This window comes from Leopardus geoffroyi, chromosome D2, assembly GCF_018350155.1.
Source record: "Leopardus geoffroyi isolate Oge1 chromosome D2, O.geoffroyi_Oge1_pat1.0, whole genome shotgun sequence".
NCBI lineage: Eukaryota > Metazoa > Chordata > Mammalia > Carnivora > Felidae > Leopardus > Leopardus geoffroyi.
Window position 1 is genome coordinate 16,797,858 of NC_059334.1, and position 16,066 is coordinate 16,813,923.

The 16,066-nt window shown below is 44.3% G+C and overlaps 1 protein-coding gene and 1 long non-coding RNA gene across 9 annotated transcripts in view; one reads left to right on the plus strand and one right to left on the minus strand.

Moving 5' to 3' along the window:
• The window catches only part of DISC1 (DISC1 scaffold protein), a 357,158-nt gene that overhangs the window by 314,029 nt on the left and 27,063 nt on the right, over nt 1–16,066 (minus strand). The window lies entirely within an intron of this gene.
• On the plus strand, nt 1,607–7,693 carry LOC123576473. The gene is made up of 3 exons (XR_006701421.1): nt 1,607–2,080; nt 2,285–2,460; nt 5,688–7,693. It is a non-coding gene; the product is annotated as an uncharacterized LOC123576473 (long non-coding RNA).

Here is a 16,066-nt window from a genome sequence, read left to right on the forward strand (position 1 = left end):
GCACCCCCGCCCCCAGCTGTTTGTGACCTAACAGCTTGCAAGGGATGTAAGCCATGTCCCAGGACGGGATGTTATGCTTCCATCACAGAAGAGGGAGAACTCAATCTGACATTAGATGAATGGGGTAATCTAGTTGGCTTTGTTGGTTTACCTCACAGTTCTTTGCCCTTCAGCAAAGCAGAGACTCTATGAACTCCAGAACACTTCTGAATTCGTGTCACCCCAAACAAACATCTCTTGGGACTGGCGAGAAGAAGGGTGATTTAGAGGCCTCTGGGACACAGGGCAACTCTAAGGAGCAAGTCTGTGCTGTGGTCTGAGACCTTCTTCCTCCCACCTCCCTTGCAGCTCCCCTGCCTGCTCCTGCTCCCCTCCTTTAAAAAAAAAAAAAAAAAGTTTGTTTATTTTGAGAGAGCGCATGAGCAGAGGAGGGGCAGAGAGAGAGGAGGAGAGAATCCCAAGCAGGCTCGCACTGTCAGTGCAGAGCCCAACGTGGGGCTCGAACCTGCAAACCGTGAGATCATGACCTGAGTGGAAATCAAGAGTCAGACACTTGGGGCACCTGGGTGGCTCAGTGGGTTAAGCGTCAGACTTCAGCTCAGGTCACGATCTTGGGGTCTGTGAGTTCAAGTCCCATGTCCAGCTCTGTGCTGACAGCTCAGAGCCTGGAGCCTGCTTTGGATTCTGTGTCTCCCTCTCTCTCCGCCCCTCCCCACTCATGCTCTGTTTCTCTCTATCTCTCAAAAATAAGTAAACATTTAAAACAAAGAATTTTTTAAAGAGTCAGTTGCTTAGCCAACTGGGCTACCCAGGCGCTCCTCCCCTCCTTTACCCTGCACAGACGGGCAGCTCCCTCACCTAACCTCCTGCATGCCTCACTCTGTCTTGATGTCCGCCTCTCAGAGAACCCAAACCCCACCCTAGAGAAAGCACAGCACGCAGGTGCACATGGCCCTGTCTGCTCGTGGTTTGCCATCTTTGGGGGAGCAGAGAGAGGAATCAAACATGCACACAGGTAGGTCTGGCGGCGGGGGGATGGACAGGTCCATGGTGCTGAGCCATGGTGCTGAATGGGGCACCTGGCTTCGTCTGGCGGGGTCTCCGAGTGACATCTGGCTGAGCTTGACAGATGAGCAAGAGGTCACAGGGGATGCTGCGGGGAAGAGCCAGAGAGGAAGGAACAAGGCCAGCTGGTGGCGTGGTGTGGAGGACGCTGCTGATGGGCAGGGGCGGGACGGGGCTGGACGCCGCCGTGTGTCCTGGCCACATCCAGCCTGGGCCTTTGCCTGGAGAGGGATGGACAGTCTTTGAATGACCTGAAGCAGGGGAGGGGCATGATCGGATCTGCACGTTTTGACAGATCATTCTGTGGAGAAGGGACCAAATGGAAGCGAGAGAGGCCACCAGGAGAACAGTTAAGAGGACACCACACAGGAATGCCTGGGTGGCTGAGTCAGTTAAGCAACCAAATCTTGGTTTGGGCTCAGGTCATGACCTTGAGGTTTGTGAGTTCGAGCCCCAAGTCAGGCTCTGTGCTGTCAGCACAGTCTCCCACCCTCCACCACCCTTCCCCAAGCAGTGTGTAGACACACAAACGATTGGGGGCCAAGCGAGTGCTCTTGTCAATGAATTCTCCCAGCAAAGTTATCACCACAGACTTGCTGACATGTTGTTCTTCACAAGCTGACACTCTCCATCCCTTTGAAAGACAGATTGTTTTCCTAGATGGGATTGTTCACCAGCTGCTCATGGTAAGCACAGCCACTTCACCATGATCTAGCATTTCCATAATCTTCAAAGCCATACGCACTGCGGGTACAGACAGGTCTGCAGGGCACGGCCCTCGCAGCCAGCCGCTGGGAGTTTGTGACAGCAAAGCTCTGTCTGGTTTCCTATCGGCCTTGTGGTCACCCAGATGCCAGCGTTTGGACTCCCAAGCTGCAGACATCACTTCCTATAATAGCCTCACAGTCAAAAGGGACAGGTTCCACCCAGAATTGTGGCATAACTGGCAAGAATGTCAGCCCTGACTGAGTCAAGGAAACTGACAAGACGGCACTGCCTGGAACACAGGAGACAGGTATGTGCTAAAAGTAAGAAAATGAGCAAAAGAATGATAGACACAGCACAAGCTGGCTGGGGGAGGGGACATGATTCGCAAGGGACTTCAAGGGTAACGTTCCATCGCTCAAGCGGGTGGTAGTTACGTGGGCGCTGACAATATATGCAACCTATGAATAACAGAATTTTTATAACCGTGAGGTAGTCTGTAATGCGTTTTCAGTGCCACAGTCCCTGCCCTCAAGGGGCTCACAGCTTGGTGGACAAGGCAGAAACGTCAACAAGCAGGTGCAGAATGGGCCAGAAGCAATCCTACCACAGGAGGGAGGGAAGGGCCTCGTGGAGGAGCTGACCCTGCAGCTGAACTGAAAGACTGAGGCTACGGAGGCCATAAAGGAGGTGAGGTCACTGTCAGTGGAGGGAAGGAATGGAGGTAACAGCTCAAAGAAGTTCAAAATGTCTGGGGCCCAGGCAGGCGTGCCCCCTGTGGAGAAGGAGGCAGACAGCAGGCTGTGAGGAGCCCAGGTGGCAGACAGGTGGGACTGGGGCCCAAGGCAGGGCCCTGTGCTGGAGAGAAGAGACGGGGAAGCACAGTTGGCTGGTGGAAATCCAGAAGAGCCCGTGATGCCACCTAAGGAAGAATTCTGAAAAAAGAGGAAGCTGGGGGAAAGAAGTGACTGGAAATGACTGAGGGTAACCATGTGGGCTCCAGGACGCGTGGGCTGTGGGATATCGGTCTTGCCACGCGCAGCCCGATGCGTCTGGCACCATTCTTGGTGTGTGGACACTAGTCACCTCTTGTCCTCAGTTTTAGCTCTCCAGTGGAAACATTGAATGGTCCCCAAACTTGGCTGCCCAGCAGAGTCACTGGGGTATCCTTCCAAAATTCCAAAGTCCCAAGCTGATGAAATCACAATGTCGAGGCATGAGACTCAGTGCCCCCAGTGGGATTCCAGTGGGAAACCAGGCCTGGGAACCTCTGCTCTAGGAGAAAGTCCTATTTAACATCCTGGTGTGCTCAGAATCCAAGTGCGTCATAAACAACGTTCGCCACACCACAGAGAATGTTGCTTTGCAGAATCTTCTCTTTCCCTTCAACTTTTTTGTTTCTTGAAATGTGGCTGTTAGCTGTGAGCCTCTACATGTGGACAAAGTGTGGCTTGAAGTTAAAATATGTGCCCATACATCTGTTCTAAATCTTCTAGCCTGGATAAGGCTCCCACTTTCAGTCAAACAGTGGGAGTCCTGGGCCCCAGAACATGCCCTCCCATGAGGAAGGGGCCAGGAGGCAGGCAGCTGCTGTGAGCGGTCTCACTTCCCTAAGGCGCAGGGAGGGGAACGGGGGGCCAAACAGCAGGTCAACATTCAGCCCACTCTGGAGTGTAAGGGCCAAAACCCACGCATGCAACATGCAGTGTGGATTCTGGACTAGATCCTGCAACAAAGAAAGGATATTGGTGGAAAATCTGATTTAGATCTGTAGTTTAGTTCGCTGTACCAGTGTCCATTTCTGAGATGTAATAACTGTGCCATGATTATACAAGCTGTTAGCATTAGGGGAAACTGAGGAAAAAGAACCCTGTCATGTCTTTGCAACTCTTCTATAAATCTGTAAGTATTCGAAAAAAAAAAAAAAACTTATTTAAAAAACAGGTACACATGTGTGCACACATGGTTTATGGACCTGTACCTTACACTAGGAAAGGTTATGGACGCTGGAGACAGACTGCTGGAGTTTAAAATGTAGATCTCCCAGTTCTCGGTGAATGCTGTTCACCAGCCTCTCTGCTTGCATTGTCTTGTTCCTTAAAGGGGGCTCTAGTTCATGGAATTGCTGGAGAGATAGATAAGATTATGAACTTCACTGCCCTATACCACGCCTGGCACAGAGTAACCATTCAAAAGCTGTTTTTATTTTCAATTCAGGAATAAAGGCAAGAATATCATCCTGAAGCAAAGACACCTGGACATGGGCACCTGGAGGCAGAGTTCAAGGCAAATCTAAAGCAAAGCAGCCTCAGGCCTGACTCTAAGCCTTTTTCTGTACTGTTAGTAGACTCCTAGAGGCCAATAGCGATCTGTTCTTTCTCTGTCTCTTTCTGTGTGTGTGTGTCTCTCTCTCCGTCCTTCCCTGTCTCTCTGTCTTTCTCTTTCTCTTCTCTCTCTGTCTCTCTGTCTCTCTCACTCTCTCATGCACACGCGCGCGCACACACACACACACACACCATCCAGCACGAAGTCACAACCTGTACTCTCTTGCCAACCAATACCTTCCTACCTCTCTGACCCACTCTTCTGTGTTCTGTTTTCTTTTCTTTCTATGCCTGGATTTACTTCCTCCAGCTGAAGCAAGTAGTTGAGGAATTTAGCAGCAAGAGATTCACAGACCACGTGAAAGCGTTTGCTCTGAAGTCACTGAACAACCTCTCTCCGCAGTGCTATTAATTCTTATAAACGATTGTCTTTTTCTTTTCATGTAAAGTGCTACTCAAAACTCTGATCGCCATCTGAACCCCCCTCAAGAGTGCTGCTAGCTACAGATGGGTGTCTCTAATGAATTTTTTAACTGCTGCCCTAATAAAATATGGATGAACCAGAAGGAGCCCTCTTTGTAGCTATTATTTCAAAACAACCAAACAACTTAAGTTCCTGCTCTTAGTCGTGCAGCAAAGAGTTGCAAGCTCTCACATGCACCCTAGCAAAAGATCGCTTTTTTTCATGCTAGTCCATCTGCAAAGTTCACAGTTACCTTTTTAATGCCGTATTTTATGCATGGGGCTTATTTTCATGGCTTTCTAAATGCCCTGCTTTGTGTGCCAAATTTGCGATATGTTTATTAAAAAATGATCCCAAATTGTCAGCACTTTGCACATAAGTAGTGCCCTGGAGACTGGAGCGTCTTTCAAGGAAGTCCCTACTTGGCACTAAATTTTTATAATACTCAGAATTTAAGCCCACATCAAAGGTTTGTGCCACTCTAAATGCCTGACCTTAAAAATGATACAATTATAGCATTGCAAATGTACTGCTCAATGGCCCTATTAGAAAACAGGAGGAAATTCGGTATTTTTTTCCCCACACTTCACTATGGAAATTTGGCGCACTGGTCCGAGGGAATAAAAGAGAGATCAGCATTATACAACTCCTGTGGCATAAAGATCTGGACTCCATATGCACGCGGCTAGGTGCTGAGGGGGACCTGTATCTCAACCTGGGTCTGAGATGTAAGGAAATATATTTTAATAGAATATGATTGCCTTTTGTCTACACTTGAGGATTCCTCTTTTATAAAACTTTTCTAGTCTCACTTCATATTGAGATGCTATATATAGCATCCAGGTTTTAAGAGGCCATGACTACATCCAGAAAGCTCAAATCTCTCTGACTCATTCAAATCCAAATGACATTTGGAGTTGATGATAACGAGGCAGGGGTGGACTGGAGGTAACCTTCATGCTACCCACCAAGGAAGGGTTTGTCTAAACAGTAATACTTTAACACTAATTCGGAAGATGACACTGGGGAATACTTAGGATATTTAAGAGAACAAACTTTTTTCAAGTATCCATTTACATTCATGCAGTGCAAATTAATCATAAAGAATTCCTGTCTCTTCTTGCCTTTAGAGTGCCTCGTTACTGTGGAATGATCTCGAACAAAGCAATACATTTTACCACTAAGAATAAGCCCCCGCAGACGCTTTGATGCTCAAGTGTCTGAAGCACGCTTTGGTTACAGCAATATGTTTCCACACTGTGGAAAGCGACTAATCACCCTCACTAAACTCCTTTTGAAAGCTTTTGTTCCCAAAGTGGCATATTTTATGATTTTTAAATTATTAAAATGAGATGCTCCCGTCTCCACCAGTCACTCCTCTCAGATAGATACCACATGTGCACTCAGATCAGGGCCATCTGCCAGAGGAGGCAAAGAGCCCGAGGCGCTGGCCGCTCCCCTGAGGGCTAGGATTCGCCTGTGGTGAGGACACAGCCGCGGGTAGCACAGCCGGGCACACCGCCAGACAGCAAGCAGGGGAAGTCACGCCCGCAATCCGAGGCCGTGCTCCCCGGCAGGTGGGTGTGCGTCGGTGAGGGATGGTTGCCCCACTGGGCACACACTCACCGGTAAGCTGCGACAGTGCCCAGCTCTGTGAGCTCAAGTCACCCATGCGACCTGATGTCCACCATCAACTATCCACCAGAAGACAAGCTACTGCCGAACATCCCCGAGGTGACATGAATGATGTTCTCAAGAGAATTCTGAAGTTAGACTGCCCCTCTTTGGCTCGTCCAAGGTCACCTTCCCCGAGTCTCAGCTTTCTCATCTGGAAATGTTATTCGACCCTTCCTTGCAAGGTGCAGGCCCTCAAGAGCCTGCGCTCTGAGCCACGTGTCCACACCACCTTCTCTCAGCATAGCCGCAATCTCACACCTGCTGGCATCGACCAGGACAGTGGAGCAAACATCTTCACGTCACGAAGCTGCCTGCCTGCCACACAGGACAGTGAGGCACCCTTCCTCACTGGTTCTCGCCACCCTTCCCAGGCGAAGCAGGGCAGAAACAACAAGTTCTTCCTCTCTGTCCTCCTGTTTACGGCTCCATCCCGATCAGCCCTCTCTGGCAGTGCTCTTTCTTCAGATAAGACCGGTACCATGGTTCAGATGTCAGTTTTCCTATTTACAATCTCACTGCAGCCCTGCCTGGAGATCACAGCAAAGTCACCTGGGAGTGTAGGACATTTACAGACAAGCCCTGAGTTACCTCTGTAAATGACTAATTTCATCCGTTATGCATGAGGTTTACCGGTTTAATATTCAGAGAGGGTCTGATAGCACAAGGGCTGGATCTTGCCTCTGTCAGTTCCCATCTGAGTGATGCTGAGCAAGTCACTTAGCATGTGGAGCCTCAGTGCACTCGGGTGTAAAACGGGCATAACCTGCACACCTTGAAGGACCGCTCTGAGGACACAATAAAATCACCAACGTGAATTGGCAAAAGCCATCATAGCTTGTGGCAAGCGGCAACACATGCTCGATAAATTTTAGTCTCTTTCCCCAAGTTCTTCCCAGCATCTAAAGTCACTGCTGAATGCTTATAACATCTCAGAATTTTCGTGGACAGTCTTTAAAAGAACTGTTCATTTTCTCCCTTGTCTTCCTTCGTGTACATGAGATTTTGGGGGGTGGAGGTGGGGAGTGGAATCTGTTATTCAACAGTCTGCTTCAGAGTTAGTTTTGTTTGGGGTATTTTTTTGTCTCACCTTCTTAAGAGGGTAGAAAGAGAAAATAAGTGGGTGAGCGTTAAGACATAAAAGTCCCCGAAAAAAAGGTCCAAACTATCAGAAAAATATCAGACAACCTTTAAGCAATCTCTGACAAATAAAAGAAACTTAGTAAAATTTTAGTAGATCTATATTTTCCCCTAGAGCTACAGAAATCCTCTGCATGTACATTCCTTGACCAAGAACTGCTTTAAAACCTCCTCATTTTCCTTAGGGGAGCAGTTAAGGCAAAGAGTGACATTTCACACACTCTAAACACTCAAAATCAGGGTTTTCCCTTCTCTCTCCTCATTTACCTTTTCAGTCTTTAGGCTATTTTTCTCACCCTGAAGCAACATCCAAAGGCCTATTTCTTTTTTTTAAAAAAAAAAAGGTTTTTAACAGCTAACACAAACTAGATACGTCTGTTTTTCTCTAGAATGGGCTTTAAAACTTGAGTTAGCTCCCGCTAAGGGAATAGAGCTTCCTTTGCACACAGCCTATTTTGAAATAAATGAGGCAATTCTGGGTAATAAATTGGCTTTAATTCACTGATACCGAAGGAAGGTGAAAACGAGATTGGGAAATTGCTGTGGTCGTCTTGGACGAACCCGGGAGGATAGGGGACATGTCAACAAACTGGAGACACACAAACACCCTCCCGTGTTCCAAAAGGGGAAACAGGTCATTCCTGCAAAGTGAAGTCCAGTGATGGCAAACCAATGAGCATGACACAGACACCTGGTAAATTTCCAAAGATTCATAATAAGGTATTTTGTGAGTGCTTACAAATGAAAAGGGCCTACATGGGCTTACTGAAAATAAATCACGTCAAACTGACTGTATTTTATCTCAACGGGAAATAAGAAAGGGGAAAAGACCATAGCATTTAGTGAGAACTCTACTATACGTCAGGAATCGTAAGTCAGAAGAAAAGCGTAGACATAAATATCTGGACTTGACCCGAAGGATCTGAGAAGGCCTCTCCCAGCTGCCCTGTGTACAAGTAGAGGCTGAAGGCAGGACAAGCAGGTGGATTCGTAGCTAGTGAAGGACAGTTCCAGGACAAAGGGTCCTGGACTTTGAATGGATGACTGACCACAGGGAGAGGCCCAGATCTCTGATGCAGGGCTCTTCCGGTCCCCTTGGCACTATCCTCTTCAATATAATGGATGATAGTAGCATCTAGACCTAAAAATGTCCCTAAGAGGGTGACTCACATACAACTGTTACCAATGATGACAAAGGAGAAGTAATTCAACTAAACAATCAGAGAAAAGGGGAGAAGAGAACTATGGCACACCTGCAGAACACCCACAGTTACCAGGACCAGGAATTCCAGCTCAGGGGGGAAGGACGTCACAAGGGGGGTAAGGGACCAAAGAAGAGTCCTTAAGGATGGAAAACAAGACAAAGAGTAAATCCTCAACCAGTGAGCCTCTGACGGATGCAGCCAATGGCGTGCATGGACCTCTCTGCAGTTCTCCTTCATGGCAGAGCCATTAAGGATGCAGTCACCTGGGGGGACATCCTGGCTGAGGAAATTCTGAGAGCAAATGTGTGTGTGAAGGGAATATCTATAAAGAGCATATATGTCTGATTATAAAGTGAACTCTTTTTCTGAGGTCAAAAAATCAACCTACCACTGTTTTCACATAAAATCCTCTTCTCACCTAGTTCCCTGACTCTGAGAATGAGCATTAACAACCAGAGACGCACTAGAGCAAGGCCACACTAGAAGTGTGTTAGGTCAGGGCAGGGGAAGGGGAAGGGAGAGGAACCTCAGAGCCCAGCGATCATCCAAGGGAAAACAGGCACGTCATTTTTGCAAGATACACCACTTTAGGGTCAGGAGTAGCCCAACAGCAAGATGCACACATGATTCCATATAAATCTCCACAAGCTGTGTGCAGAGCATCACGGTTCTCAGCTTTTCGTTATCAAGAACGTCTCTTAGAGAGATTCTTTTCACATGCTTACAATTGGAACACTCTGATCAGCTTTCTTTTAAATCTGCTCATCCAGAGATTATGTCTGTGGGCATATTTTCAATTATACAATAATCTTGGGGGAGAGCCAGACAGAATTACAATGAGGGGTAAGTCTGGATGGAGGTCGGGGCAGGGTAGAAACAAAGGGGCATCGGGGACACCACACAAATCCTCACCCTCTAGAAGTTGAGTTTCAAGGTTATTTGTGGAACGTTTGAGGCCATCAGGCTTTATAATTACATGGACTACAAATTCATTTAACTATGTTCTTTTTTTTTTTTTATTTTTTTAACGTTTTATTTATTTTTGAGACAGAGAGAGACAGAGCACGAACGGGGGAGGGGCAGAGAGAGAGGGAGACACAGAATCGGAAGCAGGCTCCAGGCTCTGAGCCATCAGCCCAGAGCCCGACGCGGGGCTCAAACTCACGGACCGTGAGATCATGACCTGAGCTGAAGTCGGACGCTTAACCAACTGAGCCACCCAGGCGCCCCCTAACTATGTTCTTAAGCAGAACTAAATACACATGGCCACAGAAGTTCAAAGTTCTTTTTCTTGGGGCTCCTGGGTGACTCAGTTGGTCAAGCATCTGCCTCTTGATATCCGCTCAGGTCATGATCTCACAGACATGAGATCAGACTCTGTGCTGAGCGTGGAGCCTTGGGATTCTCTCTCTCTCTTCCTCTCTCTCTCTCTCTCTCTCTCTCTCTCCCTCTCTCTGTGCCTATTTCTCTCTCTCTCTCAAAATAAATAAATAAACATTTTTTTTAAAAAAAGCTCTTTTTCTTATAACCACCTTTAGAGCTTAGCATAGTGCTGGATACTCTATGTACCCAACAAATGCTCCAATATTTCACAAAGAGCTGTCTGATGGCATCCCAGACCACCGATCTGATTCTGCATACCAGGGTCAGACCCAGCCTGATGCTGAAACATAAAGAAAGGCAGTTATGGGGTGCCTGGGTGGCTCAGTCAGTTAAGCATCCAACTCTTGATTTTGGCTCAGGTCATGATTTCACAGTTCATGGGATCAAGCCCCACAGTGGGCTCCACACTGACAGCACAGAGCCTTCTTGGGATTCTCTCTCTCTCTCTCTCTCTCTCTACCCCTCCACCCTCATGCGTGTACAGGCATGCACTCTCTCTCTCAAAATAAATAAATGAACCTTATAAAAAAAGAAAATTGTTTCTTTACACTGCATTTTTTCTACATGTTTAAATGAGATAGGACATGAGAAAACACATTGTAAACCAGAAAGTGCTACAGAAATGAAGAGTCTTACTAATGCTATTTCTAAGATTGATAGCCCAGTCTTATCCCAATAGTTTATGGATCCAATATAGTTATTGTAACAGCCTAGTTACTGCCCACGATATTCAGTCCACACTACCACCTACACCCAAATTATAAGGCTTTATGATACACATAACAAATGTGATCTAGAAGACAACTCAGAATGCAAGGATTTGAAAATAAACATCAAAACTAGCTTGGTGCATTTGACATAACTGGTGTCCATGAACTCATCCAACATTCACTGAGTATCTACAAGGTGCCAGGCACATTCTAAGGATTTAACATATTTTTATGTCATTTAATCCTCACCAAAACCTAATAAGGTAAGGATTATCATCACTGTTTCCAGAATAAGATTGCTGAGGCTTACAGCAGAGAAGTAATTTGTCCAAAGTCAGACAGTTGGCCAGTGCTGGAGCCGAGACCAGAGCCCAGGAAGTCTGGCGTCCCTCTCAGCCTCAACCCTTCCCTATAGGCAACAAACACTGACTTTCTGTATGAGAGTCTTGGATAAGTACAGGTCTCTAAGAGCTTGGGATTTAACTCCTAAGGAGTCTACAGGACCTAACTCTCAGATGTAATCCTCCAAAGGATAACTGTTCAATGGTATTTAGTGATTATCTATAAAATATTCCAGAAAAAGTAGATTACTAAAAACTCTAAGACGAAACCTGCACAGCAATAATGTCCAAACTTAACGACCTTGCATGATTTACAACGCTCTTTACACAAAAGCTTTCCAAGCTGAAAATGTGCTGAAGCCGGTTTGGTTTCAAACAGAGGCTGCTTATTAAAGATTCTCTACAGCGGATGGCATCAAATTTAATCTGACAGCCACACAAAATGTATCCTTCACATGCAAAGGAAGGAAACCTGTGGAAAAAGTGACCAGGTCAAGTTGGAGTTAAATTAATATCTATTCTTCTCAAACTATTCAAACAAATAGAAAAGGAAGGAAAACTTCCAAATTTATTTATGAGGCCAGCATTATTCTGATACCAAAACCAGAAAAGACACTACAAAAAAAGAAGACTACAGGCCAATATCTCTGATGAACCACAGATGCAAAAATCCTCAACAAAATATTAGCAAACCAAATCCAACAATACATTAAAAATATCATTCACCACAATCAGGTGGGATTTATTCCTGGAATGCAAGTATTGCTCAATATTTGCAAATCAATAAATGTGACACATCACGTCAATTGAAAAGATGGTAAAAACCATATGATCCTTTCAATAGATGCAGAGAATACAGCCAACAAAGTACAACATCCATTCATGATAAAAACCCTCAACAAAGTAGGTTTAGAAGGAATATACCTGAACATAATTAAGGCCTTATATGAACTACCCACAGCTAACACCATACTTACTGGTGAAAAACTGAGGCTTTTCCCCTAAGATCAGGAACAAGACAAGGATGTCCCGTCTCACCACTTTTGTGCAACATAGTACTGGAAGTCCTAGTCACAGTAATCAGACAAGAAAAAGAAATAAAAGGCATCCAAATTGGTAAGGAAGAACTAAAACTTTCACTGTTTGCAGAGCACATGATACAATGTATAGAAAACCCTAAAGACTATGCGAAGAAGAAGAAGAAGAAGAAGAAGAAGAAGAAGAAGAAGAACTAGAACTCATAAATGAATTCAGTAAGGTCATAGGATTCAAAATCAATGTACAGAAATCTCTTGCATTTCTACACACCAGTAATGAAGCAACAGAAAGAGAAATTAAAAAAACAATCCCATTTACAGTTGCACCAAAAATAATAATAAAATACCTAGGAATAAACTTAACCAAAGATGTGAAAGACCTATACTCTAAAAACTGTAAAACACTGATGAAAGAAGTTGAAGATAACACAAAGTAATAGAAATACATTCTATGTTCATGGATTGGAAAAACAAAAATTATTGAAATGTCTATACTCACCAAAGAAATCTATAGACTTAATGCAATCCCTATCAAAATGCCAACAGCATTTTTCACAGAGCTATAAAAAATAATTCAAAATTTGTATGGAATCACAAAAGATCCCAAATAGCCAAAGAAATCTTGAAAAAGAACAAAACTGGAGGTATCCCAATTCTGGACTTCAAGTTATATCACAAAGCTGTAGTAATCAAAACAGCATGGTACTAGCACAAAAACAGACACACAGATCAACAGAACAGAATAAAAAACCCAGAAATAAACCTATGATTATATGGCCATTTAGTCTTCGACAAAGGAGATAAGACTATCCAATGAGAAAAAGACAGTCTTGTCAACAAATGGTGTTGAGAAAAATGGACTACTACATGCAAAAGAATGATAGTGGACCACTTTCTTACACCATACACAAAAATAAACTTAAAATGGATTAAGGGTCCAAATGGGAAACCTGAAACCATAAAAATCCTAGAAGAGAGCACAGGCAGTAATTTCCCTGACATGAGTCATGGCAACATTTTTCTAGATATTTTCTAGATATGTCTCCTGAGACAAGGGAAACAAAAGCAGAAATAGACAAGTGGGACCACATCAAAATAAAAAGCTTCTGCACAGCAAAGGAAACAACCAACAAAACTAAAAGGCAACCTATGGAATTGGAGAAGATATTTGCTAACGACATATCCGATAAAGGGTTAGTATCCTACATACATAAAGAACTAACACAACTCCACACCAAAAAAAAAAAAAAAATCCAACTAAAAATGAGCAGGGGGTGCCAGGGTGACTCAGTCGGTTAAGCGTCATCTCTTGGTTTCAGCCCAGGTCACGACTTCACAGTCTGTGAGTATGAGCCCCACGTCAGGCTCTGCACTGAACATGGAACCTACTTGGGGTTTCTCTTTCCCTCTCTCTCTGCCTCTCCCCATCTTGCTCTCTCTCTCTATTTCAAAAAAATAAACAGTTTTTAAATGAGCAGAAAAGTGAAATAAGTCAGTCAGAGAAAGACAAATATCATATGATTTCACTCATATGTGTAATTTAAGAAACAAAACAGATGAACGTAGGGGAAGGGAAGGAACAAGAAAATAAGAGAAAAACACAGAGGGAAGCAAACCATAAGAAACTCTTAAATACATAGAACAAACTGAGCATTGCTGGAGGGGAGGTAGGTAGGGGGGATGGGCTAAATGGGTGATGGGCATTAAGGAGGGCACTTGTTGGGATGAATACTGAGTGTTATATAGACGTGATGAGTCACTAAATACTGCTCCTGAAACCAATACTACACTATATGTTAACTAACTTGAATTTAAATTAAATACGTAAATAAATAAATAAGTATGTAAAAAAAAAAAAATGGGAAGACATGGACAGACATTTCTCCAAAGACACACAGATGGTCAACAGACACAACAAAAGATGTTCAACATCACTCATCATCAGGGAAATGCAAACCAAAACTAAAATGAGATTCACCTCACTCCTGTCAGAATGGCTAAAATCAAAAACACAAGAAACAACAAGTATTCACAAGGAGAAAAAAGAGCCCTTGTGCACTTGGTGGGAATGCAAACTGGTGCAGCCACTGTGGAAAACAGAATGGAGTTGCCTCAAAAAGTTAAAAATAGAAGTACCCTAGGGGCACCTGGGTGGCTCAGTTAGTTAAGCAACCAACTTTTGATTTCAGCTCAGGTCATGATCTCACAGTTCATGAGATCAAGCCCCACATTGGGTTCTGTGCTGACATGCTGGAGCCTACTGGGATTTTCTCTCTCCCTCTCTCTGCCCCTCTTCCACTCACTCCCTCCCCCCCAAAAATAAAGAAATAAACATTCTTACAAAATAGAACTACCTCACAATTCAGCAATCACACTACTGAGTATTTACCCCCAAAATACAAAAACACTAATTCAAAGGGATACATGCACCCCTATGTTCATCACAGCATTATTTACAATAGCCAAATTACAGAAGCAGCTCAAGTGTCCGTTGATAGATGGCTGGATAAAGAAGATGATGGAATATTATTCAGCCATAAAAGAGAATGAAATCTTGGCGTTTGCTACATGGATGGAGCTAGAGAGTATAAAGCTAAGTGAAATAAGTGAAACAGAGAAAGACAAATACCATATGATTTCACCCAAATGTGGAATTTAAGAAATAAAATGAGTGAGCAAAGAGAAAAAGAGAGAGACACAGGCAAACCAAGAAACAGACCCTTAACTCTAGAGAACAAACTGATAATTACCAGAGGGAAGGCGGGTGGGGGAATGGGTGAAACAGGTGATGGGGACTAAAGAGTACTTTTATCACAATGAGCACTAAGTGAAGTATGGAATTGTTGAATCACTATATTGTACACCTGAAACCAAACAATACTGTATGTTAACTGTACTGGAATAAAAACCTAATTAAAAAAAAAAAAAAAGATCAACCGAAAGGAAATAACAAGGAATAAGGACAAATGGGTCACAAAGAAATGAGAACAAGTCAAAAATACTAAAGGCCAGAATGAGTTACACCTTCTGTAGATATGCTAAGGACAGTGAAGAGGTTCAGAACAAATCTCCCCAAAATATGCTACTTTAGCACATGGATTATTTTGAGCTGAAGGCAATCAAGACCCAACTGAATCAAGAAAAACTTTTACCTCTTCCTTAACTGCCTAAAAGAATTTAGGTAGAGGGTCTGATCCAGGAAGAGAACTATCACCAGAGGCAACCACCAGGAATCAGGGCTAGGTAAGGTAAGCAGGTGTGGTAAGCAGGTGGGAAAGTGAGCAGGGCCTAGCGATCAAATACCTCTCTGGGTCCCATTGTCTCTGCATGGCAACCTGTAAATTGCCTCCCTCCACTTTGTGGTCCCAGACCCCCACCCCCTTCTCCTTAGCTCAGAATGGCATATAAGCCTAACTGCCTGGTTGCCTATGGGTCTCATATTCTGCTGGGGCCCCCATATGTACACAATTAAATTCGCTTTTCTCCTATTAATCTGCCCTATGTTAATTTGATTATTAGAACAGCCAAAGAACCAAGAAGCGCAGAGTAAAAAATCCATGCCACAGAACAGCAAAATATGTGTGTTTCAAACAAACAAAACCTGGGCAAGAAAGTTAAGCAGGTGGAGACAGGCCCCCAAGTTAGGGCACAACGGTAATAGATAAAAGAGAAGACAGGGCAGAATTACATAGCTCAGATGTTCAGCCTTAACCTCTATTAAAGAAAATGATCTTCAGATTGGAAAGGATAGTGGTAGCATAATTTAGGAGGAACTGAAGCCCAAGAGAGGCAAAAAGATGGAAAGAGAACACCTAGCCACTTCAAATGAGTTCATGTCCCCAAATGAGGGCGGATAAAAGATGATCCAGTACTAAAGGAACTCACGGACACGATCCCAGAAATATATTCAGTGGGTTTTGAGAAATCATGGCCCTACTAAGTGCCAAAGACTGGCAAGTGATCTGGCTTCACGAAGGGAAAAAGTAGAATCTAAGAGCCATTGATTAGTCAGCCAGACA